Genomic DNA, 16,045 nt, shown 5'->3' on the forward strand with positions numbered 1-16,045 from the left:
TTTTTCTTCTGTGGTTCCGACCTTTAAGAAGATCATACCGTCCAAAATATTTGTCTCCAGTTTTCTCTGTCCAATGCCAACTCTCTTCCATCCATTCCCGGCTTTACTTTTCCACGCCTTTTATTTACTCTGTCTTCCCATCTTAACCTCTGAGGCCCGAGTGCTCTTTTCCCTTGTGAGACACTTTCTAGAACCTTTTCCAGCGACAAACATTCTTTACTTCATGCGTGTCTTGACCATTTGAGTCGTTTCTTTGTAATGTCCTCCACGATGTTGGGACTTTAATACAATTCTTTTAATTCAGATAAGGCTGTGATGGTGTGATAGAACGACTGAGGTAATTCACTTCCACAGGGAACAAGTAAGTATACATTTCTAGCACAGAGTCACACTCTAAATACGAACCATCTATTATTTTTATAATATCGATGGCTCGAATTCCGTTTTTCTACGTACACTAGGTACACGGGTCGTCTTCAATGTTATAATATTATTATGTATACCGCAAAATGAGGCATTATACGGCTTCGCTAAGACGCCATTCCGAAACCACACGAGGTTGTCTGTATATATATATATATATATATATATATATTATTATACAATTATAGGTCGGTTATGTTTTAGGGTCGTGCACTGCAGTTGGTCTGCTGCAAAGAACGGTATATATTATAATATGCGTGTGTATAATTTTTCAGTAATATGATTCTATATTCCTTATAATTAACCATCACGGCTACGGTAATATTTTTATTGGTCGTACCTAATATGTACAACTCAAACGGCGCCATAACAATCGATACCGACTGATCGTCGGGACATAATAACAATAATTATTATTCTAATAATATGATATGTAATTTTGTCGAATTGTCTATTTTCGAAATACTGGCCAAAAGACATAATATGCTAAACCGGTGCTGTGAATAAAATATTTTGGTTTAATTTGAGGGGGCGGGTCCATGCACCGTTTCTCGTAGAACAATCACAGAATATATGCAATGATGAACAATTACTAATATAGTAGATCTAATATGAAGGGCTGCGGGGAAAAAAGATCAATGTCAATTTTGTTTGAAAATGAGATTTTGGTATCAAATTATTTGTATTGATGTATTGTACATTTTATGCGCTCGAACCCGGGGAAAAAAAGATTAGTCGAGAATAACGACTGCCGGAAGTTTAGGCATGCAGGAAAAATGTATTACGTTTTGAAATTAAAAACATGATTTCCTCAGAATGAACAAAAATTGACATTGATCTTTTTTCCCCGCAGCCCTTCATATGCTTTTATGGCATTATCGATGTGTTCCTTTTCTCTAGCCTACTTCTAAAATAAAATTCGTGCTTTTTTTGTTTATTTAACCGGATATAGGTATTCGCCTTCGATAATATTTATAAATTATCATTATTCCTGCGCGCCCGGGCAAGATGTAGAATTTGGAGTTGTGCGCCAATTTGTGCGTTGAATAACAAGTACTGCACATTATTAAACATATATATACACGGGTATGTATAATATAGTACACATAGCTCAGACCTTTTACTATGTACTGTGTGACCCACAGATGTAAGTCCGTGGCCCGGTTTCAGCAGCGGCATCAATCTCGTTATCGTGTCGTCAACTTGCAGTCCTCGTATTATTGTTATTATTACTGTTGTTGTTGTTGTATACTGTTATTGTTATTGTTATGCTATATGGTGTGCGTTCGTTATGCTGGCATGCGGGGCATACGGGTACCTACGTCTTGACAATAGGAGACGACGACGCCGTCCACGTGCCTCCTTAGCGACCGGTAGACTTGCACCGATCATGCTGCCTGAGTATCGCTTTACCTAGAATTTCGGACATGTCGCCAACACTCAAGTAATATTATATTATTGTCATTCGGCATACATACAACTGATCCTTTCAGTATTCAAAACGCGGCGTCGCTTTTCCCCGTAGACCGTCCAAAAAAAAAAAATCGGCTTCGGTCATCGTTCTCTTTTGCGCCTTCGTCGGTTTCACGATCCGATTAAATAATTATTATTCGAGAGGAAAAAACAGACGCGTTAAACAACAAATATTAGATTTATAATTATTTGTAAAATACATACGTACGATATTTACCCGAATGTGCTAAAAAATTAATTGCCATAACCTCGCGAGTGGACAAACGCATAAAAAAAAAATAATAATCATCCAATTCTTTTTATTTTGCAATGGAATTTGACGTTTGAATAGCCAAAAAATTCACACGTGTAACCCGTTTTTGTTTCGGGTTGAAGTCAACTGTAAATAATATACTCTAAATTATTATACATATCATTATAGGCTCCGCTCCATCATACTATAATTCACGAGTACTGCATATCACATGACCGTCACAGGATAATACTTGGTTAATAAATAACGTCCAGGTATTTTTTTAGGAGGGTAATTGTGTTTTGATTGAATGGAAAAAAATTCCAATTTATTTTCGTGTAACATTTGAATGGTATCCAATAAAAATATTTATATTAATGTTTGAAACGAACACTGTAGTAAGTCGATTTGAATTTTGTCACCTATAAATGTGTTGTACAAATTACTATCCATAGAACGGCAGTGTGATAATATAATAGTACGGTTGTTGTGTGCTTAGAATATATGCTTATGATTTTTAAATTATGATACATTTGGGAAACCATGAACTTAAAGCGTGAACTGCGGGTGTTTGACATTAAGAATGTGGTTATTTTGTACGTGTTACGTATAATCGAAATTGTATAAATAAATCTAAAAAAAACTATTAAACAAAACGTCAACAAGACATAAAAAAACAGTTTTTTCAAGTGTAATATTTTTAAAATAAACCTGTCCGCGAGTACCTATAATACTAGTTTTGTACGATAATATTATTCCAGCGAGGCGCCATTATTTACGGCTAAGTATATTTTGTAATTAAAATTATTTGATTTGATTTTCGTCGTGTGTTTTTTATTATGCCAGTGAGGACAGAACACCCATCTTAATTAAGTAATTATAGGTGTATAAACATTTTAACTGTCCTATCAAGTCTGATAGTAGTCGTTAAGTTTTAAGTCGTAGAAACATTTAGAAAACGAGGTTATCTATAACTCGAATAGCATACATTTTATTAATTCATTAAAGTCGCATTTTTATTCCGTTTTTAATCACTTATATAACGTAAAACTTTGTAAATAGACGTTATGACAGTCTTATAAAACTGTAATAACTCTAATTATTCACAAATAAAACCGGCTCTTTATTCTATAAAATAAAAGTGCATTTAGTGTATTTTAGTTATAAATCAAGATTTTTTAGACGATAAGTCCATGTTTTACACAACGTTAAAATTATTAAAAAATGAGCTATAATTAATTTTCACTCCAACAATATTTACTTTTTGGACAAACATGCTGTTTGTTGTTGTAGAACGTGATATATTTTATTCTATTTATTATAATCTCAAATGTATTATGCTGTATTCAGATTTTCGTCGTACAATAATGTATAATGTAATAATCTATAATGACTCGACTGAAGGGGAAAAAAATAAAACGGAAAAAAAGCACAGACAGGTATTGCGTAGGATCTACTACCGTACGGTTGTAACAAGAATCGACACCTGTCTACTACTTAGGCATACATAGTAAGTTACCGTAGCATGAACGTATTAATTTGTAATCACTTACACGGTTGTTTCCGCTTTGTAGCCAACGCACACGCCATTTAATGAATGAAAGTCGGCTGATTTAAATGGAAAACCGATAAACACAACGTACTCACACGGGCAGTACTAATTTTTTAAACGCCTTCGGCAAGTGCTCGCTTAGGAAAATAAATATATTATGATAATTATTTACACTTTCCGGTGACCAGTAAACGACTTTTCCAGCGAAGTTCTTTAAAAACCTACCGGAATCGCTGGTTTTCATATTATTTCATTTGTGTATACTATTATTAATGTACACGAGCGACGTGCTTTGGCCTAAACGGTTGTCCGTCAAAGGAAATCGACTAGACAATGCTGGATCGTGATTAGGATAAATCAAACGACGGGAAAACCGGACCGCTATATCCGACTTCCGGCGCGGCATAGGACATCCGAGTCACGTTCAGACAACATAAACGACGATGCATTTTCATAATTATTAGTTTCCAAAACCAAATTAGGCACATATTATAAGCCCTGTTGACCGTGCATTGCACCGCCAACATGAGTAAATTGAAATTTAAAATTTGCTGAGACTTGGATCCGGTTAATCGATCGACAAATATTCTCTATACGGTATACGATTACCATACAGGCCGGCTTAGATTATCGTAGACTGGATCTTGCCGATATAATATATGTGGCTTTTTTTTCACGCCCATAAGGTTTTCGGTGCGCTGACGTGATTGTAAATGAGTCGTTAGTTTTTCACTTCTATATACAATATACATATTATTATTATTCGCTGTAAATGGTTTGGTATTTTTTTTAACCGTCTAATTAACATTATGAATATCATTAAGGCATATTAAACCAATCGGACTCGACTCGTTCCAATTTTTCTGGATTTTTTTTTGTTTCAAACGGGCTCAAACTTGACCCTCGATAGTGTGACGTCTGCGCGTCGTGATCGAGTTCTGATTTTATTTTTTATGTTTTTTAATTGATTCAATCGGAGCTGTACGTAATACGTTTAATTATATATTATTTTTTTTATCTGACGTTGTCGACGAGTAGTTATCGACAAATGGTACAATTCGCTAGTCTAATAATAATAATATGTTATTGCTGTTAACCGGCAAAATAAAAACGATAAAAAAATAAATGTGCCAATTTGCCACACAAACAACTACAGCTGTTGTAACCTTAGCCCTCGAAAGATACTCGTTTACTATATTATACTCGTATAGAGGTTTAGTACTATTCAAATGATTTATAGTTTTTTGAATTGTTTTGTGCAAAACATGTACTCACAAGACAACCGTTCGTCAGTTATCTAGTTTTTCGATCTAAAGGTCTATAAAAATACCATCAGGATCTTGTGGGACGGATTCCTGTATTATCATTTTATAGCCGGTGTACTGTGTATACAAAATCCAAATGGTTTTTTTGGCATATCAAAACTCGTTCTGGGCGCCGCGCCGGCCTCAATTGCGCAAAAACGTGTCAATAAGGCGTTTCTGACATTTTACTTTAGTCTTTATCAAATTTGAATTCACACATAATATACTTACTGATAAAGCACACGCATACCACCAACCGGATTATATGCGGTGAACAGATCATATAGTATGAATTTACAACAGTATTGTAAATCAATATAATATTTTTGTATTCATGACGCATAATATAATAACGGTAAGACGGTGGCCGCCCGCCGATCGCTCAACTAAAATCTATACATACATTATATTATGTGCTTTGCGATTCCTGTACCGCTATACACTCACACGAGAGTATATTATTATAATACATATATATATATATATCTTTATTTATTATTATTTAGCACACGGCTTGTGGTATTAATTAGTGAGCGACCCAGTTATACAGTTTCCTTTAATGAAAACACAATTTTTGTCTTAACAGAAAAAGACCTCGCTGCGGCCCGTCGTGTGTAGTATAGTATAATATTAAACATCGGTTAGTGTAATTAAACACACACAGACACAGACGTTATAATATGTTGTTGCGGTTCGTTTCCCATGTGGTCGAGAGAGAGGCGCACGAGCTGAGATCATGTGCGTGTGCGTTGTATCCGGCGAATCGCGGTCAACCGAGAATGAAAATAAAACGATCCGCGGGGCTCCTTTTTCAAAAAAAGGCCTCTACAGAATACCCGAGCGGCACATAATATTGTATACGAATTGTTGTGTGAATGGTTTGGCGTCCCGCCGATCGTCGCACTCGTTTATACTTTGGGGTTTTCACCGAATGGGTAAAGCGTTTAGAAAAGAATTTCGAGTATGCCGCATTTCTTGTTGCTGGTATATACATACATGCCACACGGTCGGTGTCTGTCGCATCACCTATAATATAATAGATAACATGATGCTCTCTATTTAACGTGGACAAAAAAAAAATATACAGCACACCACACGATTAGGCACCGTGAGAAAAGGTTTTTAATTGCACATCACTTGTCCGCCGGTGTCGACGTAATATGTATATTATTGTGTATGGCAATTGATGATTTTCGACTTAATTGCCAAAACGAATTTAAAAGGTATTTTTTCCTTTGGTACATATTTAATATATTCCTACTAAATCAAATCGATGGACAATTAACGCGGTTCCCTGATTTCCTTTTTTTTTTTTTTGGTAATTTTCTTTCTCTCAATTACACCGCGGCAATTTGATTAGCGTACACAATTCTTGCTGGGAGCCGACAAAACTATGTTTATTATAATCTTGTTTGGAAAAAATGGTTTTGGGTAGACGTTGACCGACATAATAAATAATTATAATAGTTAAATCCGGTTCTATCCGGTTGAAGCTCATTGTACAGCTCATTTAGAAAAAAACAGGGATATCTTTTTTTTATTGCAGGCACACATAACGTCGTGGTGCCGAAAAGTACATTTAAATGCCAGACATGCAAGATGCACTCATTATTTTATAACCCGTCTGACGTCTAGTTTAGATTAACTTCCACCCGACTGCAGTAAAAAAAATGATAACTCTTAAATATTATCTGTTGATATCTATAAAATAATATATCAGACGTGAAGTTGCCGTTATACTCTAGTAATGTAATTGAAGTTTTTTACTATTATTTATTGAATCTAGACATCAGACTTAAATAATATTTATATTTATATACAAAGCTATGGTGAAGTTTCAATCGAGGTCTAAACCAGTAATAGTAAAAATACTAACATAAATTTTCAATTAATCAGTTAAATTTCTATTAATACACGATGTATAATATAGCAAAGATTGTTAAAAATTCTGACAAAATAGTTAAATAACCGTTTAACGTTGTAATATATATATATTGAAGAAAGTTAGCGTAAAGAAAAACGTTTCATGTTGATGTTTTCAAAATTAAATTAGGTTGCGAGGGAATGTAAAAATAATTTTCTGTGGATTTCGTGCAGCGGAATTAATAATAATAATATTATATTCTATTTTATGCCACGAAATTAATTAATTTGCATAGCCTGTGCAAAATAACAGTTGCTGAAGATGCAAATTATCTTTAAATCTAGGACACCTACCGAATGCCTTACATGTATCTATAATTGCAATCAGTGCTTTGCATTGTCAAGTATATAATATGCGTGCAGTGTCTATTTCACCACTCGGCGGCCATTGCACTGTCCTTCGCTAGAAATTACACTTCTTATACTCGACAATCGACGAAACATGTTCGATATGACCAACTGAGTTAATTTTATTTTTCATGGAGTCAGGGTCGGAAACATATATTTATCATTTTTTACACATTTTTGTGTAAAAATATAATAGTGACGAGTATTATATATATTATATATATATATATATATATATATATATATATATATATATTATATTATAAGTCTTAGGTAAAAATTGAAGTTTTTGTTTGATGCACAACAAAATAAAAAACTTACATTTTTTTTACATTCAAAATGGGAGTACCAAAGACTCGGTTGGAAATAAAATAAGAATAATAATAAATGTTAGTGGCAGTAAACAGGTGCAACGTAGCGCTATCACGGGTCATTACAGCATCCCCCTATCGGTTCAGACGAGTATTTTATTATTATGTATGTATCGATTGAGGGATGAAGCTGTCGTCCATAAATACAAATTAAATCCCCTCCTACAACACGAACACCACTGGGACAATGTTCCTTAGCCAACGCGTCTCCAAAAAGAAAACCGTGAGTACCTATGTGTTTTTTTTGTATGCGTCGAGTGATTTTTTTATACGTGTGAACGATGCACGTTTTTGAGATTCCAACAAGAATATAAACCCCGTGTACAATTCAAGTGGTTTGAAGATTTTTTGGTTTGTAATCACGAGGGGAGTTTGAAATGTCTATTGCTCGAGGAGCTCCGGCCAGACAACGTCAGACAAAATAAATCAGGGATCCCAGGATCATTACAGATCAAGTTTTTTTTTTGTCTTACAAAACCGTCGGTAATCGATATTTTATAGATACATAACTAGTCGGATAAAGCTGAATTGATTTGTAAAGCGACAAAAAAGTAATGAATCGTGGTGACAGGCTTTTTTTCAAAATAATTTCAAGTCTGCGGTTTTGCTTCCTTATGTAAAACGTTTTTGTCGTCCATAGGTTGAATAAAATATTCGTTCAAAATAATGACATTTTTAGGTTTCGTTTTTTAAACCGAATGTACTTTTAGATGATCATTCACTTGTAAAATTAATATAATACCCATCAACACGCGTGATTATAGTTACTAGTTACATGAAGTTCTTTTTAAAACGGTTTATTGTTTAAAAAATTAAACTTATAAATTCGGATGGCATGATCCGCCTTATTGGAATAGATGACCTCAATTATTCGTCACACGTGACCGTACAAAACAAATAGTCCTAACTCCACATGCTCCCAGACACATGCAAGGAATATCTATAGTGTTTTTTTTTTAATGAGACAAACCAAAAAAGTCTTTGCTTTTAAAGGTACCGCGTTGGATTATTAATACGTTTTGGTTTAAAAATTAATTACAAAACTCATTTTCCTGTGTGGAGTTAGTTCGATCCCAAACGTGTAACCGATGTGTATATATATATTTATATTATTTTCTTTGCGGACGCTCTTAAAAAAATCCACTCGGGAGGTGTATGTATTATTATACTCGAACCGAAGGAAAAATGTATTATTAACGAGCGTATCATTGACTAAGTACGTGGGAGGAGCCACAGCAAGCACAGTCTCGTCGTCTGGTGCAAATAGTCCTGTGAAAATATGCTTCCATTTAGTTAATATTATCACGTCGTTGTTTTCGGCTGCTACACTCTATACAATAATTGTACCTACACCACAGTAAGGACTTATTTTTTTTTTTATCATCATCGCTGTCTGATTGAATAAGAAACGCGGAATTACCCTCTTAACGAAAAACCCACGTCAATGCATAATATACTTAACGACATGACTGCACTAGAGATGACGCTTAACCACCACCGCAGGTCTTTGAGTACTCTGTCGTCACATTTGTAAGTACGTTGAGTGCAAATTAACAGCGTTATGGTAAATTATAAACCGCTGCTACCACAATAGATAAAATAAAACATAGTTTAGATGGAATTTTTTTTTTAAAAATGTCTTTAAAATGTTGATTGCATAATGACTACCCTTCAATGTTACATTTATGACTTTTGTTATAAACATTCCATATCCTGGATAACCCTTCAAGAAAACATACATACATACGACAAAGAAGGTCTACAACAAAGCTATCGGGAAAGCCGGTTCCAAGTTTGATAAAGTATGTTTCCTTATAGAATGTGTTATCGATATTAAGTTAATTTCACGTTGCTTATTAAAAAAAAAAGATTCACTTTATAATTATAAACTTTATTAACTTTAGTAACTTTATTAACAACTTTGTAGAAAAGCAAAATTTTACATTTTGCAAAACTGAAACTACAAATTAACATAGAAATTAATTTGAGCTGTTTTTATATATTATTATTGGATCGACGACTAAACAATATATTATTCAACTTGTTAGAGTCGGCCTAAGTATCAGGACCTTTGGACGGACACAATGTGTTCAGACTAAACGGTTGTTTCCTTTTCGCGTGCAACGAGATAATTACTTAGCTGTCGACCAAGCCAACCGGCTTTGGTATAATTTTGTTGTTATTTGTATTAAGCTATCGTTGTTTTGTGATTTGATCAAAACCGTCGCTTATTATATTATTGCAAATATTGTCGTCGGTTGAATTGCAAACGGCTGAACTGACCTAACTGTAATATATAATAGTAGTCTGGGAAAATTACAGATGTGTATCAGACATCAGTGTAAAATGTTATGACCAGGCGGTGCATCCGTTGCGGTTCCTTTTTTCTTGTTCTATCAGCGGCGGTGACCGCGACAGCGGACGTGTCTAGGGTGTGTGCGATTTTTTTTTTTTGCTTTTTTTACGGTACGGCGGCGGCCAATCGACCATGCAGAATAGTCTCTCGTCTGGACGAAACCATAATAGTAATAATTATTATTACGAAAATAACACCGTCTTTGGCATAATATAATTCCCCATTGAGAGAGAGAAAGAGAGGGGGAGCAACGGTAAACTTGCGCCGCACCTCATAGAATATCCGCAACCATATAGTACACAATATAAACGGCTCAGCGCCCACCAATAACTGTACCGGCGACGGTTCCTAAGTATAATAATCCTATATGCTCGTCTTTAAAGAGCACTCGCCGCACCATTGACGTCAGACCGCGTGTAATGTGTTATTAATTTTTGTTTTTCATACTTGTATATGTATGCGAACATATTCTATTATAGCATTATGCGCGTAGACGATAGACCGGACAAGAGCTTAATCATTTTCGTGCTCCACCGACCTCCGGCTGCGGCGACGGCACGCACTTTAAACTCAAGTTGGCCGTGAAAACGCGTCGAATGCAACCGTCGCCACCGTGTAATTAGCTCTGGTTATTTATTACTTAGCGAAGAATGCATGTACTTACTCGTAGAAAAAAAAATACTATTTAATAGTTTCCGTTCGATCCCGGTACAGCCGGAATAAATAAATAAAAACACAATATATATATATATATATATATATATATATATAGGTAATTATTTAAATCGGTACGTACAGTAACATTCTAGGGAATAGCATTGACCATTGATTACAATGCATTCATATATATTATACTTAATTATGCGGTAATAACATACTGCTATACTAATTACTATCTTGTGCGGATGACATTGTCGTACAAAGTCGTTGAGGCGCGATAAATACAATGATAGTAGTATGTTGTAGGATTCAATAAAGGCAGCCGAACTGTATTAGATCTAGAAGTCAAAAATATCTGGCGGAAAGTTATGAGTGTGTAAAATAGCTGTTATAGATAATACACGCGTTTGCCAAAAATTGAAAAAGTACAAAATGTTATCAAGGGAAACGGTTTTTAAGAGAAATTCTGTTCAGATGATGTGTTGGAACTTGGAAAAGCGATTATAGCTAAACAAATATTTTCTATAGACGACCCTAGGGCCTCGACATGCGAGCATTGGTAATTACTACGTGGAAATATAATCATATTTTTAGTTTGTATTATAATAATTTATTATGTTTATACCGTCGTTTTGTATGTATTAAGAGAGTAGAACATTGTTTTGAGTTTTATCGTGAGAAATCTAACATAGCACGGGATCCAAGTTGTGTATGTGTTCTTGGATCGTGCGTGCTGAATAACAGCTATAGGCAGATAGGCTGAAAAGATTTTTACCGAGGTAAACCCGCGAATCGAGTAGACAGATTGATTATGCGATACGACTTGGACTTGATCAATGAAATCCGCCGCCGTGTCGTGCGGGATCGAAGGGTGCGTTTTTTATCGATTATTTTCACCACCACTGTGTGTATAGCAGATATGGAGAGAAAGTAAGCGGTAGATAACACAAGAACAGCTTGTATACACTGCAATATTATTATTACTACTATTTCTACTACCTACTACACTACGGCTATTACTACTATATGTGCTCGTGGCATCTAATCGTATATTTCTACAAATGTTTACGTTTGTGTGCTTATACCTACATATTTTATAATAATATAATGTCGGGCATTTGTGCAATGGGTTTGTCGGTTATAACTACCACTGCGAAAGGCCGTCGATGCTGGCGCATATCACACACACACACATACACTGCACACATACGCGGTGTCCATGTGCTTATAGAAAGTTGTTTTATAAATATTGTTTTTTCCCCTTCGACTTTAGAACAGCTATTCCGCTCTCCTACCCGTTTTACTATGTATTATATAGTTGCCGCACTTGCTTCCTTTTTGCCGCCGACCGCTTCTTCTTTTACTACACGTCTTCCTGTCTCTCCGATCGCCAGAGAAAGTGAAATGTTTGCAAACACCGTGGCGTTGACGTGCCAGCGTGAAGTGTATAATATTCTTATCTCAGTGGCGGCGGCGACCGGCCTCCGGAATCGCCTCGCAGGTTACTCTAACGGTAAATCCAAAACGTTTCCCATTTTTTATAGTATTGATTTTTATTGTCTATTATTATATACGTGTTTCGACGAGAAAACGATATTCTCGAATTCCGGTTTCGTTCTAACGTCGCAGCACACCGTATATAGTACTATAATAAGACACTAGGTTATATGTGCGTTGCTTGCCGCGATTTTGGAGGTTTGGCCGCGACCGTTCAAGTCTCTTCTTTTGGCCAGACAATACACTACGTACGGGCACGCGTTTACTCTCCAAGCCATTAATAATATTGTCATCCGGCGGCACTGTGCGGTTCGCTATAACAGTCAGTAGGCAGTTAAAAAGTTATTAACGGGTTTACTATTTTTTTTTTTTTGTTAAAAACGGACGTCTCGTTTGAGAATATAGAACACACGCTTTTCATCGACTGCCTCCACAAACGATCATAATATAATATACAATAATAATTACACCCGTGGCGCGTGGTGTTCATTGTTAAAAGTCGATTGTGAAAGAGACGCGACAATTCGCCTAAGGGCAGACCGAAAAACGATAATGCTTTTGGAAAATAATTTTACTTTCTTCTCTTAAAAACTCGATTTTCATTTAAAACTCGTTAAGGCTTCTGCCCCGTTCTGGCAAGTCGGATTATCTTTAATATTGTTTGTTTTTGGCTTATAAGTCGAGAAACTATCCAATAATCATATGTACGCTGTGTAAAACCTTAATAAAACAACAACTTGGTATCGACGATTTCTTCGTAATCCAAATCCAATTCGTCTTGTTCTCATCACTAATAATGTTCAAGAGTTGAAACCCCACCAGCTGTAGTGTTGAAACCGACCTATCTCGCTTGTGGTGGTCGTCGGCTGAGTTTCTGTCTGGTGTCATCGATTGCCGCACGTGCACTCTATTGATCAATTCTATTATTTTGCGGCTGTAAGTTTTTACAGAAACGTGTCCGAAATGCTTTCTTTACACTTTCGAACATATTTAGGTTCGAATCTCTGCATAAACGCCGGCTGAGCAATCATATAATTTAAAAATATAATTCATTTTTCAATTGATTTTTTAACAGCATTTTCAGTGCTCAAAACAAACTGTAAACGTGCATAACTGTATTGTTTATTAGAAAAAAAAATTGCCAGTGTCTTGCTCCTCGTTTAACACAAAGTTCAAACCATATGCCCATATTTGAATATATTCTCTACCATAATGTTAGATAATATTGGAACCACGTCTGAGCTATACACATCTTTTGTATTATTACAACCTAATATAACCTAACCTATCCAGTCCGTCCCCTCGTCTATTCTAAAACTTTCTGATGTACGACACACACATTCTGGGTTTTGTTAATTTTTATCTACGCCATTTTAACAATCCGCCTATTAGTTTAGTCCATTCCGTATAACTTTGGCATGATCATACTGTATATCATGTATCTTATGCATGTATCATATCTGCACTCTTCCTGCGTCTCATCTTGGCTGGTTTCCGTTTTACTTTTTGAGCTTTTCGCAAAGCCATCGTATTTTTTAAAATCCTACGTATTGTATTTTACCCGTGACCCAACAGATTCTTGCTTCTGAATATTTTAACAAAACAAAACCTATAATTAAAAAACTAATTTGGCGATCAAACCGCATCCGTGTTGGACTAAGTTTGTGATTTCGTAGAAGAACGTGGCGTTGTTTCTCCTGTTGCTCGTATTATTATTATTATTATTATTGTACACAGTCGACCGGACGGAAAATCGGAATGCGATCTGATTAAAAAAAAAAATAGTTACAACGAAAAAAATATAATATAATAAACTCATTGGCCGGTGGCTAACGTACTCGCGGCTAACGGGCAACGGTTACTTGTACACTATAACTGCTGTTACTTGCTATATGTACTAAAACGACTACCATAACACGAGTGTATAGATAGTTATTACGAAAGATGAAAACCAACGGTGGTTTTTTTCTTAACTCACGTGAGCGTGTGCGCGCGCGTTCACCTTGTTATCATCTGCGTGTGAGAGTTAAACTGTTAAAACGGGAAAACAAAAATTATGTCCATAGCACATACCTAATCTATAATAATCGAAAATTTGAAAATATAGAAGCCCGGGTACAAGTAACAAGAAGCACGTACCTCGATATATCATTCAATTTGTGCAGTCTGTACATTGGCTTTGGACAGTAACGTATCATTACACGAGAGATACAATCATCTGTGTTTTTACGACACATCGGGGACTAGTTAAAATACCGATGTCGTGTTGACCAAGTTGTGACGATAGTAATTGATGAAAAAGACAAATGAACAAAAAAAAAAACAACTGGATTCATTTTTTTTTTCGAGTTTTATTACACAAATAAAGCTGCAAGTTTTTTTTTTAATTTTCAAAAATTATTTTAAATACATACAAATGAACGGATTGAAAATGTTTTCTAGCTAATATTTACATTATTTCTCATAACTAAAATATAAAATATATCTATTAAAATGGTTAGCTGTAAGATATTCTGTTAGCTTAACTGATTACTAAACTTGTAAAAAAAAAAAATTTTAAGTTTTGTCTTTTTGAACGATATAAACGTTTCATTTCAGAAACAATATTTTATACCGTTCTAAAGAGCATGACTTAACTTTAAAATGTTTTTATTAACTTAAGTCAGTTCAGCTGTTAAAATATTACAGTATTAATAATTTTTATCAATGTTGTTTGTTGTAGCTATAACAATGTAAATTTTACCTTAGATACGCTTTCAATTTGTAATAATAAATTTACCTAAACACATACTTAAACGCTATTAGGTAACATTTTATTGAAACATTAAACTATAATATAGTATAGTATATTATACTCTCGTGATTTAATCGTTAAATTCGTTTAGGTTTACTTCTGAAGTTTTATTGAACGTATTTATTCGGCCAAACATGGTGTACAAACTGCCAGAGGAAGACATTGAGTGCCTTAATTAATATACACTTGCAAAAACAGATTAATATTTTACCTTTTGCTGTATTTTAAAGTACGAAAATTAGACTAATTTCAATTTTTAATTAATGGTGCATACTTCCCCCCTTAGAAATTCAATGATAAAAACTGTTATAATTTTTATTTTTCTAAAAATCAAGTGAAAATCTAAAAATCCTGTCTCTACGGCTAGCAACAGTCGTTGTAGTTTACGAATGACGGAAATGTGTGTGTGTTCTCCGGTCGATTTATATTGTATTGTTTTTAACCAACTCTATAAAACGTTTTGGTGTTAATACTACTATACGGCTCGTCTAGATGATATTATCATTATGATTATCACCGGCCCTCGAGCGCCCGTATCACGTTAAAAAACGAAAATAGAAAGTAAAACAAAAGGGAACCGAAAATTATTCACATCTGAACTATCGTGTCCGCCGACCGGTTATTATGTGATTACGGTTATTATTACTTTTGCAGACACCAACCAAAGCTCAGGGGTCCAGCTCAGTCGACCACTTCATTCTTATCTAACCAGACACCAATCACAAACACACACACACGTTTTCAATGTTGAACGAATGTGATAACGTGCACGATTTTATAACACTCGAGTTTTGGCTACATAATTAGTTTAATAGAAGTATGAAACTTTCATTCTGCATAGTTCAGTCGGAATCGTACATCTTACTTACAATTACACACATATTGTTTGAGAGCTTTGACATTTTTTAGATTTTTATCACAACGACATAGTTTGTCCGACTGTTTAAATAAAATCTACCTTGACTTCATCGACCGCATTAATCGTAATTCCAAGGAAAACATACACACACAAGTTATGCCTTCTGTTTTTTTTGAAATATTTAAATGTGATCGAGTCACTGTCTGCCTGTTCGTTATGCCGACTGTTTTCTGTGCACTTCTTAGCATACAAA

General features: G+C 35.0%; 1 protein-coding gene across 3 annotated transcripts in view; it reads left to right on the plus strand.

Annotated features, from left to right (window-relative positions):
* Positions 1 to 16,045, plus strand: part of LOC126847565 (protein outspread) — an 81,816-nt gene that overhangs the window by 55,399 nt on the left and 10,372 nt on the right. The window lies entirely within an intron of this gene.

Source organism: Adelges cooleyi, unplaced genomic scaffold (assembly GCF_023614345.1).
Source record: "Adelges cooleyi isolate 19-005CV unplaced genomic scaffold, UGA_ACOO_1.1 ACOO_flye_CR_arks_rails_tigmint_CR_PRNA_108, whole genome shotgun sequence".
Lineage (NCBI taxonomy): Eukaryota > Metazoa > Arthropoda > Insecta > Hemiptera > Adelgidae > Adelges > Adelges cooleyi.